General features: G+C 40.6%; 1 long non-coding RNA gene across 1 annotated transcript; it reads right to left on the bottom strand.

The window, feature by feature from the left end:
- Window positions 1-598: 598 nt before the first annotated feature.
- On the bottom strand, window positions 599-11,082 carry LOC113243075 (uncharacterized). The gene is made up of 3 exons (XR_006408034.3): window positions 10,964-11,082; window positions 9,494-9,655; window positions 599-9,301 (listed from the first exon to the last, which is right to left on the bottom strand). It is a non-coding gene; the product is annotated as an uncharacterized LOC113243075 (long non-coding RNA).
- Between the last annotated feature and the right edge of the window lie 4,625 nt (window positions 11,083-15,707).

Genomic DNA, 15,707 nt, shown 5'->3' on the forward strand with positions numbered 1-15,707 from the left:
ACACTTAAAGGGCTATAACCTTAGTGAAATGGGATTAGAAACCGTCTCCCCACCTAGGGAAGCAATTTGAAACATTTCCCTGTCCTTGAGAAATCAGAGACCCAGACTTGTGACTTGTGTTGGTGGAATTAAAATCTATCTTTACTCCAGTAGTCCCAGAATCTTCAGTCCAAGAGAGAACATAAAAAGGTATCAACTCAGTGAAGCAAATACCAAATCTCTCTGTAGCAACATTTCTGTAACAGGACACATGGGATTTCCATAGGCATCCATGTTCGAAATGTGCTCACAGTCCAAATCCGTAAGGAAGAAATACTCCAGGAGGGAAAGTCAACAGACCAAACAAATAAAAGAATTGGTAACCCACATAATTGAGATCAGCAAGTTGAAAGATACCATAAAAAGTATATTTAAGGGACGCCTGGGTGGCTCAGTTGGTTAAGCACCTGCCTTCGGCTCAGGTCATGATCCCAGGGTCCTGGGCTCCTTGCTCAGTGTGGAGCCTACTTCTCCCTCTGCCTGCCACTTTTCCTGCTTGTGTTCTCTCTCTCTCTTTCTGACAAATAAATGAATAAAATATTTTAAAAAAAGAGCTACTTTGAAAAAAGCATGTTTAAAATGATAAAATACATAATAGAATAAAAACCATAATAAAAAAAAGAATAGGACAGTATGAAAAAATAAAGAAATTTGGATTTATAAATGGTTCATGGGAGTTTAAATAGTTAAAAACTTTATAATCTTTAAAGGTAACAGCACAGATGATTTCCTGATGTTCAAAGACTACATTCTGGGTTGACCTTCTAGGAGTTGGGGTGGATTTGTGTTGCACCATCCATATTCTCTTTTTTTCCTTTCTTGTCTTTATGTAACCAAGTAGGTGGGAGGACCGGTCAAGACTGAGAATGAAATGTGCTGTTGTAAAAATAGGATAGTTGCTACTTTACCCTTGATCTCCTCAGCACTACTTTAAAATGAGTTGAACTGAATAGCCACAAAAGTGGTGTGATGCCTTCAAGTTACTTACTTAGTACAGCAGTCACTTCAATCAAAATAGTTCATGAACTGATCAGCAACTTTGCAGATAGAAAATCTGAGTTACCAAGTCCAGAGATGTGAACTGTGGGGTGAGGCCAAATCCAGCCTGCAGATGTGTTTTTATTTGGCCAGAGTATTAATAAAATATTTTTTGAATTAGTGTCTATAACTAGAAACCGGGAGATTTCACATAAATGCATGGATTTCTGCTTCACCTGAAAAGCTGGATTATTTGGCTTTGCCAAGAATGGGTACTTCTGGTTGGCAACAATAGGCTGTAACTACAGAGTGTTGGCTTCTTCTCCGGTTCTATCCAGACCCTTCTATTCCTAATTGAGTCTCCAGCACTGTGGACCAGCGTCAGTGCTATTTATTAATTTATTAATGAGTTGTACAGTTCAGATCACTTGCCTTTGTCCAGTCCACAGGGATACTTGGGGTCAGGACAAGTTACATTATTAGAAGCTGGGGTGAAGCTCCTGTTGGGCTCAGGGAAGCAGCACTGGTGTTGCAATTTGAAAGTCTGACACTCACTGTGTCCTCAAAGATTTAAATGCTTCATTCATTCATTCATTCATTCATTCATTTATTCAAGATACAGTCACTGAACAACTAAGCTATTCCAGCCAGCATGGGGATCAAAAGAGGAATGGCTCACTTCAAGAAACTCAAAATTTAGTAGGGAAGATAAATCATGGGGGATAAAGATGGGAGAGGTTCGTGGTTATCTCTATACTCTGGGTAGGATTGCCAGATCCAGCAAATAAATATATAGGATGCCTGTTATATTTGAATTTCAGATAATGATGTAATAGTTGGGACATACTTACAATACTAAAAATTATTTATTGTTTATCTGAAATTCAGATTTTATTGGGCATTCTTATTTTATTTGGCAACTCTAATTCTAGGGCACCTGGGCCTCTGTTGAGTCAGGGACTTGACTGGTAATCTGTTCATATTTCCCCCCAGAACGGGTAAGAGGTAGTAGACTTTTCCTCTTAGAAATTTCTGATCAACTCAAACTCCTGAGTTACGTTTGTCCTGCCTGATGAAATCTAAATATAGATGTTGGTCATCTTAAAATCTAACCACTACCCAGAAGATGATAGTCAATAGATGGAGATCTGTTAATCATCCTAAAGTATAGAATTTTAGGGGACACAGCATGGGAACTAGCAGCAGAACATATGGGGCTTGCTTTTCCAACAAAGCACAAGTCTACCAACACTGGGTGAAATTGTTTTGAGTCAAAGGTAAGGGTATATAATCTATTCCAGAAGAGATGTGTAATTAAAGCTTGAATATGTTTACTCAATAGGTTCTAAGGACTGGCAATTTGCAAGGAGTATACTGGTGAGGTGATGGGTATCACGTCACATTTAAAGACTAATATTTATTTGTTTTTGAGAGATATTTCCTAACTTTACAAAATATCATAGTTACCCAATAATGGTAACAATCATAAAAATACCCACTTCTTGAATACTTACTATGCTTTAGGCATTGTGGGAAGCATTTTATGTGCCTTATTCCATCTACTCCTTATAACCCTGCGAAGTGGGTTCCATGACTCCCAGCAGAGATGAGGAAATGGAGGCTTGAAGGGGCCAGTCCTCGGAATAGGAAGGTCCTTCCACAGTCACACTGTTGTAAGTAATAGGCTTGGTCTTGAGCCACACTGGAATGTCTTACTCTGCATTTTGGGTCTTCTCTACTTGACCGTATCAGTGATTCTGTCACATTAATGGGAGGACTCATCAGCAAAGTTCAAAGCGGAGTCCTTTAAAGGAGTTGAAAAGATTGGGTGTTTCTGATGTTGTTAATATTGGTGGATACCTTTGGGAGAAATTGCTTGTCTTTTCAGAAGAAATTGGATAAGAGTACAATGACTATAATAAATTTAAAGTCCTCAAAAGGTACAGTTTTTAGATTCCGATATCTAAAGACCTATACATTAACAAGGCTGTGTAACCTTTAATTCTTTAGCTTCTAGGATTTAAATAATTGAAACTTTGATTTTAAGAAAACAAAAACAAAATGAACTACTCATTAAGACATTATGTTCTTTTGGTTAGATAATTTCTCAATGGAGCTTGCCCTCATTTTAAAGGCTCTTTTCTTGGGTGACACCCTAGAGAACCTGTATCCTCATGGGGAAGGAAGTGTTCTGCCAAGGAATCTCTTTTCCTTTTTCCCAGTGATGCCAGTTCGCTGCACTTTAGACCAGCCTGAAGCTTTGTTAGACTGAACTTAAAGGAATCTCTCAAGGGCAAGTGTATAAAGGAGTAACCCACTTGGAAAACTTCAGGTATAGTTAATCCTCCAAGAACTATCTCAATGTGAAAAATAAAACAAAATCTGACAAGCAAAAAAAAAGTGTGAGGATTTCTTTAAAATACTCATTGGTCATTAAATTTTTTTTCTACCTAATAAAACACACACACACACATGCACACACACACAAACACACACACAATTTATTCATATAGTCAACAGTGCCAGTCTGATAGATATGCATGATTTTTTAGTCATGACATGAGTTGCCATTATAACTTTAATACATATAAGTCTCTATTTATGGTTTCATTGTGATTTGGGGAAAGAACAACTGGAATTGGGAAGTGCGGACAGATCCGTGGTGTTGGGCAAAGGTCAGAAGTCTGGCTATAGGCCCAAAGTCCAGAGCTGTTGAAGAGGCACAGAGTGCAAAGCTGGTCAAAGTCTAGGTCAGCTTCCATGGATGCAGATGATGAAATGTGAGTAGCACTGGTCAAGGTGCAAACAGATTAGAAGTGAGAAGTGTAAGTGGTGGGGGGAACCTATTCATGGGGAGACTGGAGTTTAAGGGCAAGAAATTTGGACTTCTGCGGAAATTGAGACATTGGGCTCTCTTCCATGGAGAGAAGTACCCTCTTCATGGCAAAATTCTAGCTCTTTGCTGGTGTGCTCTGTTGCTCATTTGCTTATCTGATCTGAGATCCCACATCTACCCCCTCTACTCTTTTCTAAATCCCAGGAGGGCTGCCTCCTGTACACTGTCTTTTCCCAAGTTTCTTTGCCAACTGGCTTCTGTCTACATTTCACCTGCGGGGAGGCCAGGAGAGAGATTGGAGAAAAAAGAAAGGGAGAATCCAGGGTATTGCATTTCCCCTTTCTCTGTTTTAGGGGGAGTCTTGAGTTTCTAGTTTCTGCCCTGTTGCTTTGGCTTCTGGGTTTTGATAATATGGTGTAGCAACTTTCCACTGTTTTGAATCTCTGGGTTATCCCATTGTTCTTTATTCAGCCTCTCAGTTGTTCTAACATCTTTATAACGGGTTCCCTGTATTGACTTATCTCCATTAAACCATCTGGCATGAGCTCCTTTTTCCTGAGAGCCCCGAATTATATGTGCTTAAATACTGAAAACACCTTCCTATTACTGAATTAAATCCATTGACTCCTGACTAGTAAATGAAGACAGTACTGGATTTCAGGAAGATTCCATATTATTGTTACTATTTTTTTTTTTTACCTTAAATTTGATTTTCCTTCCTCTTACTGGCACATTTCGCACAGGGCTATTGTCTAGTGTCCCTGAGACAGTTCACCAATGGCACCTTAGACAAGATGCTGGACAATTAAACTACTTTTGGTAGTTGCCAAACCAGATGGTGTGTGCCAAATGATGATATATGCACAAAATGTTCTAGAACAGAATGACAATTTCGATGTAAATAAACCATTTGAGCATATGGCATCCACCCAGCTGTTTCTGGAGGTAAAACTGTGGAACCATTGGCTGAAATATAAACTTTAAAATTACTACAAGTTATCAGATAACTGGTAGATTAGCAACATAAGACATCTATTAGGAAGTTCCAGAGGTGCCCATGGGAAAATTATGGGCTGTTATTTTCACTATAATTCTTGGCAATGTGGAAAATCAAAGACAAAGTATAGGGTCAGTAAATATAAAATAAATACAACCCATTGTGAAAAGGTACTTAGTACAGAGCTTAGGATGTAATAGACACTAAACCAACAAGAATGGAATGTTGGAGAAATGTGTTTTTTTAAGGGGTTAAATCTGAATAGACATATGCAAATCTGTGAACAAAATTTATTTTGACATTCAAAAAGCCTTTGACATAAAGAAAAGAGACGACATTTTACCCCTAGTCAAATTGGATAAGATTTTTTAAAAACTATGATATCCAATAACCAGAGAGAAAAATAGGCTGAGAGGGAAATCAGTACATTTCTGGAAGGTAATTAGGCAATATACGTCTTAAATTTTAAATGTGTTTGACTTAGCATTTTCATTGCTAGAAATTTATTCTATGGAAATATTCATAGACATATGTTTGATTTGTCATTATGGTTCATTAGTTTAATTTATGACTGAAAGAAAAAAAACCCACCTACTTCTCCATCAAAAGGGACTTGGTTAAGTAAAGTAAGACATATCTATACAATGGTATTGTAGGCAGTCATAAAATGATATGTAAGAATAACGGATATATGGGAGAAATGTCTATGATTTATTGATAAGTGAAAAGCAGGTTATAAAGTAGTTTGATTCCATTAAACAGTTATATATAAAAAGTTACCAATATGTTCATAGAGTCAGATTAGGCAACTTTTTTTTCTAAGTGCTTATCTCTATTTTCAAATGTCCTAGAATAACTATTTTGTAAATGGGTGAACATAAATAAGTATTATAACATGCCTTGAATTTTATTTTTAAAAACTCAGCAACTGATTTTTTGGAAACTTATAATTATGGAAGAGAGGACATGCTTTGTTTGGTAGTGAACTTCATTAGAGACTTAAAGCACCCAGAGTATTTCGTTACACTGTACTAGGAAACAAAGGGTATGCAAAAAAATGACTCAATTTTGGAATGAGGTTTAAACTTCATTAAATGTATTTTTCACTTAATTTCATAGAAAATTTGGAAAACTCATTACTCTCATAGACCATTGTTATTGGCATCTTCTTGAAATGTCTTCTAGGCTTTTTTTTTTTTTTTTTAACAGCATGAAAGTTATAATGCAACTTTGTGTTGTGTCTCTTCACTTAATACAATATTAATACCATACAATTCACTTAATACAACCTTTCCCCATTGTCATTGGGACTATCACAGTAAAACAACTGCATAGTCTTCCACCATGGGGACACCTGCAGAGTATTAATTTAGTGTTGGGATTCTTTTATGGGCCAGTGCTAAAATGATGAGGCGGCTGAACACATTCCTCAGTGATCTGGGAGAGACCCTCACTTCCGTTTCCACTGACTGAAGGATGTATGAATAACAAGCTAGAGGTGACCTACTGAAGAGGCATCTGGCAAACTGTGTGCCTGGGCAGGAGCACGGTGAATGAGCATCAGAAGGGACATGAGACTCTGCTCATGATGTAGGTTCTGTGACTCAAGGAACTTTGTCATGATTGACATTCTGGAAGAAATGATGCTTATTTATTCCATCTGCCTGGACTGCCTTTTCTCCCTATTTGTGCTGTGAACTCATCCTTTAGCATCCAGATAACTGTCATAACATTCCTTTCCCTATGCATCTATGAATACACTCTCTTTCACTCATTGTTATGGCTGAATTGTGTCCTTATCACCTCACTTCATATGTTGAAGCCCTAATCCCTAGTACCTTATGTTACTGTATTTGGAAACAGGGCCTTGAAAGTGGTATTTAAGTTAAACTAGGTTCATTAATGTGAGCCCTAATTCAACATGACTGGGGTCCATATAAAAAGAAGACATTAGGACACAGGTAAGTACAGAGGGAAGACCATGTGAGGACACAGTAAGAAGGTGGTCATCTGCAAGCCCAGGAGAGAGTCCTCAGAAGAAACCAAACCTGTGGACACCTTGATCTTGAACTTCTAGCCTCCAGCATTGGACCAGAAGATCTGAGTTCAATTTCTGCATCTGTCACTGGTAGTTTTATGATGCTGGACAATTAATTTAAGCTTTGTGAACTTTTGTTCTCTTTATATAACACAGGGATGCTAGCATCTCTCTTGTCTACCCCTCAATATTGTTGTATCAAATGAGCAAATGTCTGTGAAAGAGCTTTAGAAACTAGGAAACCTAGGCCCAAGAAAGATGTTATTAATGAGGGCTTCCAGCCTGCAGGGGCGGGCATTGGTCATGGCCTTCTTGGGCCTGTAGGAGCAAGCAGGGAAGGGGCTGCTCTTGGCCAGGGGAGGATGTGGGCAGATTCTGGCAAAGGGCACTGGCAACAAAACTAGGTTTTCTACCATTTCTGACCACTCCTCTCAAGCATGACCTAATGGGGCTGGCAAAAATCCAGGGGAGGAGAGTAAGTGGTAAAAGAAAGAGAGCAATTTCTAGAAGAAGATCCAGTAAGGAGATAAGCGTTCTCCCAAACAGAAAGATAAAGACTGAGAGACTAGGAATAAATGAATAAGAAGTACTGAACCCAGCAATGCAATACAGAATCAAGTAGTAAATAGGTAAGGTTCAAGAGGGATTTAGATATTCATAGATGATAAAATTGAAATGAATTATTGAGCAGCTTCGGAAATATTTAGGGGAAACCTATACATTTAGGTTTACCTAAATGTTAGGGTAAATTTTTAGGGTAAACCACCATGAAGTCACTACCATAAAGGACTCCCTTTAAAATAACTTCTTTTTTTTAACCTCTCATGAGACTAGGACTAGATAGTTTCTAAGTCTGACACCTATTTTCAAATTCTCTTCATTAAGGAATTGAGTGGTGAAGTGTTGAAAAATGTTATTATCTTTGCTAAATGGACTTCTCTGCAATGCTCGCTGTACCTGTAACTACTAGCACCATGTCTATCCTTTCTGCTGTGTGGAAGCTCTGGGGACAGGAATAGGTCAGTCTTATTCACAGCTACACCCCAGTGCCTGGCATAGCTTCCAGCATACAGTGGTGCTTAATCAGTATTTGAAACTGAATGTTGTTTTCTCAAGAGTGGCTGATGGGGTCCTTTTGTCCAGGGAAGCCTCCCCTTTAGGACCCTGACCTGAGCCAATGGAAGCATTCCAGAATTTCAGAGAGAGAGAGAGATGTCAGGCCTCTGTAGGGTTTGTCATGAACCACCCACACTACCCATTTGGGCCAGCCTGTCTCTGACTGCTCCATGCCTGACTCTCATTGTCCTACAGGTTTTTGCTTTCTTTTGCCCAGTTTGTGGTACTGGAGCCTCTGTTTTCTGCTTGTAAGCACAGGTAAATCTCTAAGCTGATGGCCTGTCTCCTTGGATTCCTTTCTGAGTCATTTGATTTCTCAGGCCTGGCCATTTGCAAATTTCTCCCTTAGGCAGCCCTATTGGTTTCAGTCCCAAGCCCAGGTTTTGGAATGCTGCCTTCCCTTTGGCCTTGAGGCACAGAGGGCTGGGGATGGACATTATCCTGAGGATCCACAGAGGCAGCAGGGCATCAACGACAGGAGAATGAGAGAACCCAGGCCAGTTCCGTCTCTCTGCCTGACGAAGGAGTTGCCTTGAGGACAGATCATGCTTACTTGATGAGGCAGTAGGGGTCTTATAGGAGAACTGACTCCTGTCCTGGGGTAAGGTCTGCCCTTCCTCCAGCACTGCCACAACGAAAACACAGCCTTCCCCTCCCATACAGTCACCAGCCCAATTTGCCTGGATCCCTGCAAGAGATTGTGTGGGTCTTTGGGCCATGATTGTCCTGGGGAGGCTGAGAGCAGAGCTTCTCAGTGTCCCTATCCACAGAGTCAAGAGGTTGGTGATTGTTGATTCCTATAGGGAGACCCACATGTGAAAGCTATACTAGGCTCCTGGCCAACACGCCCCACAAAAGTCTTTCCTGGCAAAGGAGGGAGGGGGCACAGATTTGGGCAGGGCCTCTCTGTGATCCAACTGACTCAAGGTAGCTGGGCCTGGCCCACTGCCTACAACTTGGCCTGAAGCAAAGCTGCCCTTTGCTTGGTTCCATGAAGGCCTGGCAGAGGGTCTATGGGATGAACAGGCATGGATGCCAGGTGGGAAAGGAGGCTGGCTACTGTCAGCATTTACTCATCCGTTCTCACACCAACGCTGCCTCCAGTAGTGCCCTAAGCAGCCTTGTCTTAGTCAGTTTGGGCTGCTGTAATGAACACCACAGACAGGGTAGCTTAAACAATAAACATTTACTTCTCACAGTTCTGGAGGCTGGGAGGTCCAAGTTCAAGGTGCTGGCAGATTTGGTTTCTGGAGAAGGCCTGCTTCCTGGTTTGCAGATGACCATCTTCTTGTTGTTTCTGCAAATGGGGAGCCCAAACCTCTCATATGTCTTCTTATGAAGGCACTAATCCCATTCATGAGGACTTTACTCTCATGAACTAATTACTTCTCAAAGTCCCCACCTTCTAATACCATTCACATTAGGGGTTAGGATTTCAACATAGGAATTTTGGGGGGACACAAATGTTCACTGTATAATAAGGCCTCACCTGAAGTCTGGGGCCCAGGTTGCTCATCTGGATTCCTGCAGCCCTAGGAAAACTTCTTGGCCCTGGGCTTCAAAAATCCATAAAGGATGAACAGGATCCAAGGAAGGAGGCAAGGATCCGAGGAAGCACAAATCTTGCACGAGGAAAAAGGCAAAGTTGGATCTGATCAGAATGAAGGAAGATGGGAAATAAGCCTGGAAAGATGGCTGTTTAGGGCAAAGCTCTAAATAAAAACACCAGGATTTGCCTTCACTGTTGCTATAAACATCTGGTATTGTGTGGATGTATTTGCTCTGGCTGGAAGTTATCTGAAGGCCAAGCACAGAGGATCAAATCTGTGTGTTTCTGGAGGAGGTATTTCAAGGAGACTGGGCTCTCCACTTCTGTGTCAGGAACAACTACAAGCAGCAAGTGTCATATACATAATCTTATCTATTTGGAAAGCAAATAAGCAAAGAGCAGATAAAAACTCTGGCTAGAGTCACGGAATTACAGAAGAGAGAAGAGTGTGAGGGTGAGGGAAAATAAGCTGCAGTTATCTGTGGTTTGTCCATTAGCTTGGGATGGCTCAATATGATGCCAATCGAAGGGGTGTGGAGTGGCACAAGGACGGACGCCAGGACCACTGACCAACCATCAGCACCATCTTAATTAAATATTGTCCTGAAAAACAGTGGCTGATAGCAGTCAATTATAGTGGCTTTGCCCAGATGGGTTCTGCTCACACAAGAAAAATTAAACTACTCCAGTCTGTAGGGATATTTTAATTATTTTTACACTTCTAGGTTTCATTTGATCTCTTATTCAGAGATCTCTCTGGGGTTGACAGACTGGGCAGAAATCATGCAAAAACTCTGCTGAACATAAGAAAAATGGAAAAACTAGTCTAGACTTGGTTAGTAAGCTAAACCACATACCTGAAAGTTAATTAAAATGATTTAGCAGATCAGGTGAGATACTAGAAAGACAAGAAAGTGCCCAAAAGATAAGAAAGCCTTTCCAATTTCTGTGCTCACAATAATTTCCCAGGGTATTTTAAAAATGCAAATATACAAAAACAATAAATTGTCCTCTGTGAGGTTAGAAAAGACATTATAAGAAGGAGTAGCTTATGAACAGGAGATTTTCTATTAATCATCCATCTCCCCATTTCTTCCCTGAGAACTACAGAAGGAGCTGATTTTTCTTCCATATAATTGTTATTTGTTTTTATTTTTGCTTTGACTAAATGAAAAGTCATAGAATATGAAAACTAGATCATTGGATATCATTCATTCACTAAATGACTATTTACAGAGTGCTGACAATGTGCCTGTGCTAGGTATACAATGGGGGTTCAGATGGCCAAAAGTTTATATTCTAGTGGACAGTGTAGACTAAGAGCATGTAAAAAGAAAATAACTACAAATTATGTTAAATTATGACAGTTAAACAATGCGCTCAGCTAGAGTAGAATGCAGGAAAACTTACTTTGAGGAGGAGATCAGAAAGGGAGCTGAGGTGCAGCAGGATGAAGGGGCCTGCCCGGGTTACCATAAAGTCAGTGGTAGAACCATAACCCCTGTTTCCTAACTCTGGAGTTCTTTGGACTGTGCTGCCTGCTCTCGCATAGCATCTGCCTCTGTTCTTTGGCAATCTGTGTGGATACTGGATGATTTCTTGGCTGGCTTTCATGAGCAGGTAGGAGGCTGTGTAGTGGGGAGAGGCAAGGTTCACCGACTGGGGGTGTGCTACCTGTTGCTACAAGTCTCTGAAAGGCTCAGGGAGAAGGGACATGGCAAACTTTTAGAGGTCATCGCCCTGTCGAAGACCTATCATGTAATGTAATTCTTAGCAATAGAACATGTGAGTGGGTGTGTAGAGGGTGGGGTGGGGGCTTCCTGCCTTTTCTCCCATTTCCATGGTAACTGTCTTCTTGAGGTCTCCCTTCTGCTGCTTTAGGCAGGGCTGTTTGTTGGTCTTTGGATTAAGTATTAGATAAAATCACAGTGAATGAGGCCTTTAGCTCAAGGAAAGTACCATTATGAATAGAAAAGTTGGAGTGATAAAGAAAAATGTTATGGTCTAACATTTTATTAAAGAAGTACGGAAATTGTATTTTCTAACACAACAGGCTGGAGTGGTATTTCTCTAACTATGGGGGTTCCTACTGAATATAATGACTTTGCAAATGATAATTAAAAAAAAAATCCAGTGGCTGAGTAGAGCTCTTCTGGGGTTTCCAGCCCCAGGTGTATAGCAGACAAAAGTTCAAGGATAAAGCAGTGAGGCAAGAATAAATTCATCAGCTCCAGTTACCACCCTAGGAAGCTGGTTGGTCTGCCCTGAACAGCAGAGAGCAGGTCACAGTGTCCCTTGCCAAGATTAAATCTCTAGCACTCTGTAAAAAAATTCTTACTTTCAGAGGACACAAGCACTATATATATATATAGTACCGTAATAGGAGAGTTTCCCCCTCGTGGCCCTGGGGACAAGCACACATGCTTATCTGAGGCCTTTGATTTCTTAATTCTCTCTGCCATCCTAATGGACACTTCCAGCTGGGCCTGACCACACTACAGTCTGTAAATCATTAGACCACCTAGAATCACTGTAAAGCCATAACGTGGCACATTATTTTGGACAATCTATTATTTTAGATGACTTTTTAAGTACTTGAACAACTACAGGCATGGCTGAAGTTCAAGAGAGATTTAAAAATAATTAGACACATCTTAAACATGATGCAGTATAAATACAAAGTAAAAAAACAAAACAAAACAAAACAAAACAAAAAACCCCCAAAACTCCAAACCCAAAACAACTTAGTATAAGCGGTGCCATTTTCTTAAGAAAGGTAATGGAAAAATCTGGGATGCAATTTTTCTATTTCTTATCAAAAGGGCAGATACCACTGGTCTTCTGGGCCATTGTGCGGCTTGGTCGTCTTGTGGATGCAGAAGTTGAGCTCCAGAGATAGCCTACGCAATGTCCAAGGTTAGCAATAGAGACTTACTTGGTGTCTGGGATGCTACAGTGTCATCTGAACAGAATAAACGGATGGTTGAGGCCCCAAAATGGGAAAAAGTATATTTGGTAGATTGGATAATTGGTCCCAGTTGGCTCTCTGTTAAAGAATTATACCTCCATATACTTTGCCATTGGCTTTGTTGACACTGTGGAAGGTAGAGTATATCTCCCACTCTTGATGTTGGTCTTGACCATGTGACTTGTTTTGGCCAATGCAATGTTAACAGACATGATATGACCAGAGTCTATAAATGTGCTTGCATGATTTGGCTTGACCACTTACGTCTTGTGATCTATTATGAGAAGAACATGTCCCACATAGCTCCTGGTCCCAGAGTGAGGAAATATGTACAGAAAATCTGAACCCAACCTGCAGCCTGTAGCCCAGCCCAGCCAAATTTTTGCCTGAAGCACAGCTGCCCTAGCTGAGCAAGAAAAATGAATACTTGTTAGAGAGAGAGAGAGCAGGAGAGAGAGAGAGAGAGGGAGAGAGTGTTATTCAGTGTTACTACTGTGATAACTGATTAACATATTAAACATCTGTGGATCAGGCTACAGATATCAACTGGGGCAACTGCAGTCCAGAATTTACTTATTTACCATATGTGAATGAATACTAAACTGGCCCTTTTGGCAAGCATTGTGCTGGGCTTTGAGCATCAAATAGAAATAATACATTGCCATGCCTATAAGGGCAATGACAGTCCAGGAACATAATAGATAACATAACAGACCTAAATGATAGTACACAAGGGCAATAGTAAGGCCATGTACAGTGGGCTGTGGCCACACAACATACCTGGAGGGACTCAGAGAAAGTGACATAGAGGCTGTCATTTGGATCAGGTCTTCAAGTAGAACTTTCTCAGCAAAGGAGACAAAGGCACTGCAGGCAGAGGGTACAGTGCAGAGGTAGGGCCATTGGAAACCTGAGCCTGGCTAGCCACTGGGATGATGACATCTTTCAACCTGCTGGGCTAGCAGAATATTGAGAATTCCTGGGGAAACTAGGTAAACATTACATAGTAAGGGCAGAACTCTGGAGAGTACAAGGAGAAACCAACTTAATTATATTCCCCCCACCACTTACTTGGACCTGTTTGTAGAGCTAGTTCCCTTCTGCCCCCAGGTATGGTTAGGGCAGGTCCCCAGACTTTTCTAGTCACATGTAGATAATTAAAGGTTTTCTAGTTAGTTGTCACACACACGATGTCATTTCAAGTAATAAAAGTATCCAGTTATAGGTATTAGTTAAAACTCTGCATTTCATTTAAAGTTCTTTCTGGCAGCTCCAGACTGCTCCAGGCTTTGAAGCTTTAGTGGAGGGTAGCACCTGGTTGGCTTCCTCTTATAAGTAGATTTTTTCTATAGTATTTGAGGGCAATAAAGGGATAGAGAACAAAGAGTCAGATTGTCATTCAACATCCCTAAAGATGGCATGACAGCTTCACCATGCTTGCATGTGGTAGGCATCTGTTTCTGATCATAGCCACCCTGATCGGAGTCAGGCATACCCCAAGTCCTCACTGGGAGTATGATCTGTTGCTAACAATCCTTCAAAAGGATGCCAACCCAACAGATGTATTCCAAAGAGTCAGAATAGGAAGGGAATCAAGTTCAAAGATGGAAATGCTCTAAAAACTCTCTGCAGTCCCCATCCTCAAAGAGATGGGGTGGTGTGTGAGCGTGTGTGTGTGTGTGAATGTACAATTCTTCATTTGCCCTATGGCCCCTGCTGAGTTTAGTTTCTGAAGATAAGCATTAGAGTTAGTTGAGAAACACCTAATTCTTTATTGTTTTAAAATATTTATGAAGAATTCCAGGTAGTCTCCCCATTTTCAAGAATTATAGTCAAGGAGGGGAGGAATTAAGATGGAGTAGTAGGGGGAGCTTGCCTTGTCCCTTGAACACAGCTAGATCAAATCAAACTATTTTGAACAACTAGGAATATGATCTGAGGATTAAGAAAACAATCTATACAACTGAAGGGAGAGAATGTGGGAGATGTGAGGCTTATCTTAACAAACAAATCAAAGCATACCTAGTTAAAGGTCCAAACACTCCCTACTTAAAGCAAGGAGGACCTCTGTAGAGGACAGACCAGTGGGAATGAGCCCCCGAAATGCAACAGCAGAGTGCACACAGCATACACCAGACACACTGCCTGAAGCGCCAGGCCCTGAACAGTGTACAACCTCTTTTTAATATAGCGTTACTCTGAGGTGCAGGAAACATAACCGGCTTTTATAACACTCAAAAGATAGAAACTTAGCCAAAATGACAAGACTGAGGAATTCCCCCCGAAAGAAAGGTATGGAAGATATCACAGCCAGGGACTTGCTCAAAGCAGCTATAAGCAATATATCTGAACAAGAATTTAGATCAACAGTTATAAGACTACAAGTTGGACTTGAAAAAAGCATAGAAGACAACAGAGAAACCCTTGCTACAGAGATAAAAGACCTAAAAACTAGTCCGGCTGAAATAAAAAAAATGTTATAACTGAGATGCAAAACAGACTGGATATAATCACTATGAGAACTGAAGAAGCAGAGAAGAGGATACATGATATAGAAGATAAAATTAGGGAAAATAATGAAGCTGAGAAGAAGAGGGAAAGAAAACTACTAGATCATGAAGGTAGACTTAGGGAACTCAGTGATTCCATAAACTGAAATAATATCCTTATCACGGAGTCCCAGAAGAGGAAGAGCAGGAAAAAGGGGCAGATGGTTTATTTGAACAAATTATACCTGAGAACTTCCCTAACCTGGGGAAGGAAATAGGCATTCAAGTTCAAGAGGCACAGAGAAGTCCCCTCAAAATCAACAAAAAGAGGTCAACACCATAACATATTATAATGAAACTTCCAAAGTACAAAGATAAAGAGAGAAGGAGAGGAGGGAGAAAAAGGAGAGAGGGAGAAACAGCCCTTAACGTACAAGGGTATACACATAAGGCTGGCAGCAGACCTTTCCACAGATACCTGGAAGTCCAGAAAAGACTGGCATGATATATTCAATGTGCTAAATGGGAAAAATATGCAGCCAAGAATACTTTATCCAGCAAGGTTATCAGTCAGAATAGAAGGAGAGATAAAGAGTTTCCCAAACAAAAATTAAAGGAATTCGTGAACACTACACCAGCCCTGTAAGAAATATGAAAGGGGACACGTTGAGTGGGAAAGAGAGACCAATATTAACAA

This window comes from Ursus arctos, unplaced genomic scaffold (assembly GCF_023065955.2).
Source record: "Ursus arctos isolate Adak ecotype North America unplaced genomic scaffold, UrsArc2.0 scaffold_7, whole genome shotgun sequence".
Lineage (NCBI taxonomy): Eukaryota > Metazoa > Chordata > Mammalia > Carnivora > Ursidae > Ursus > Ursus arctos.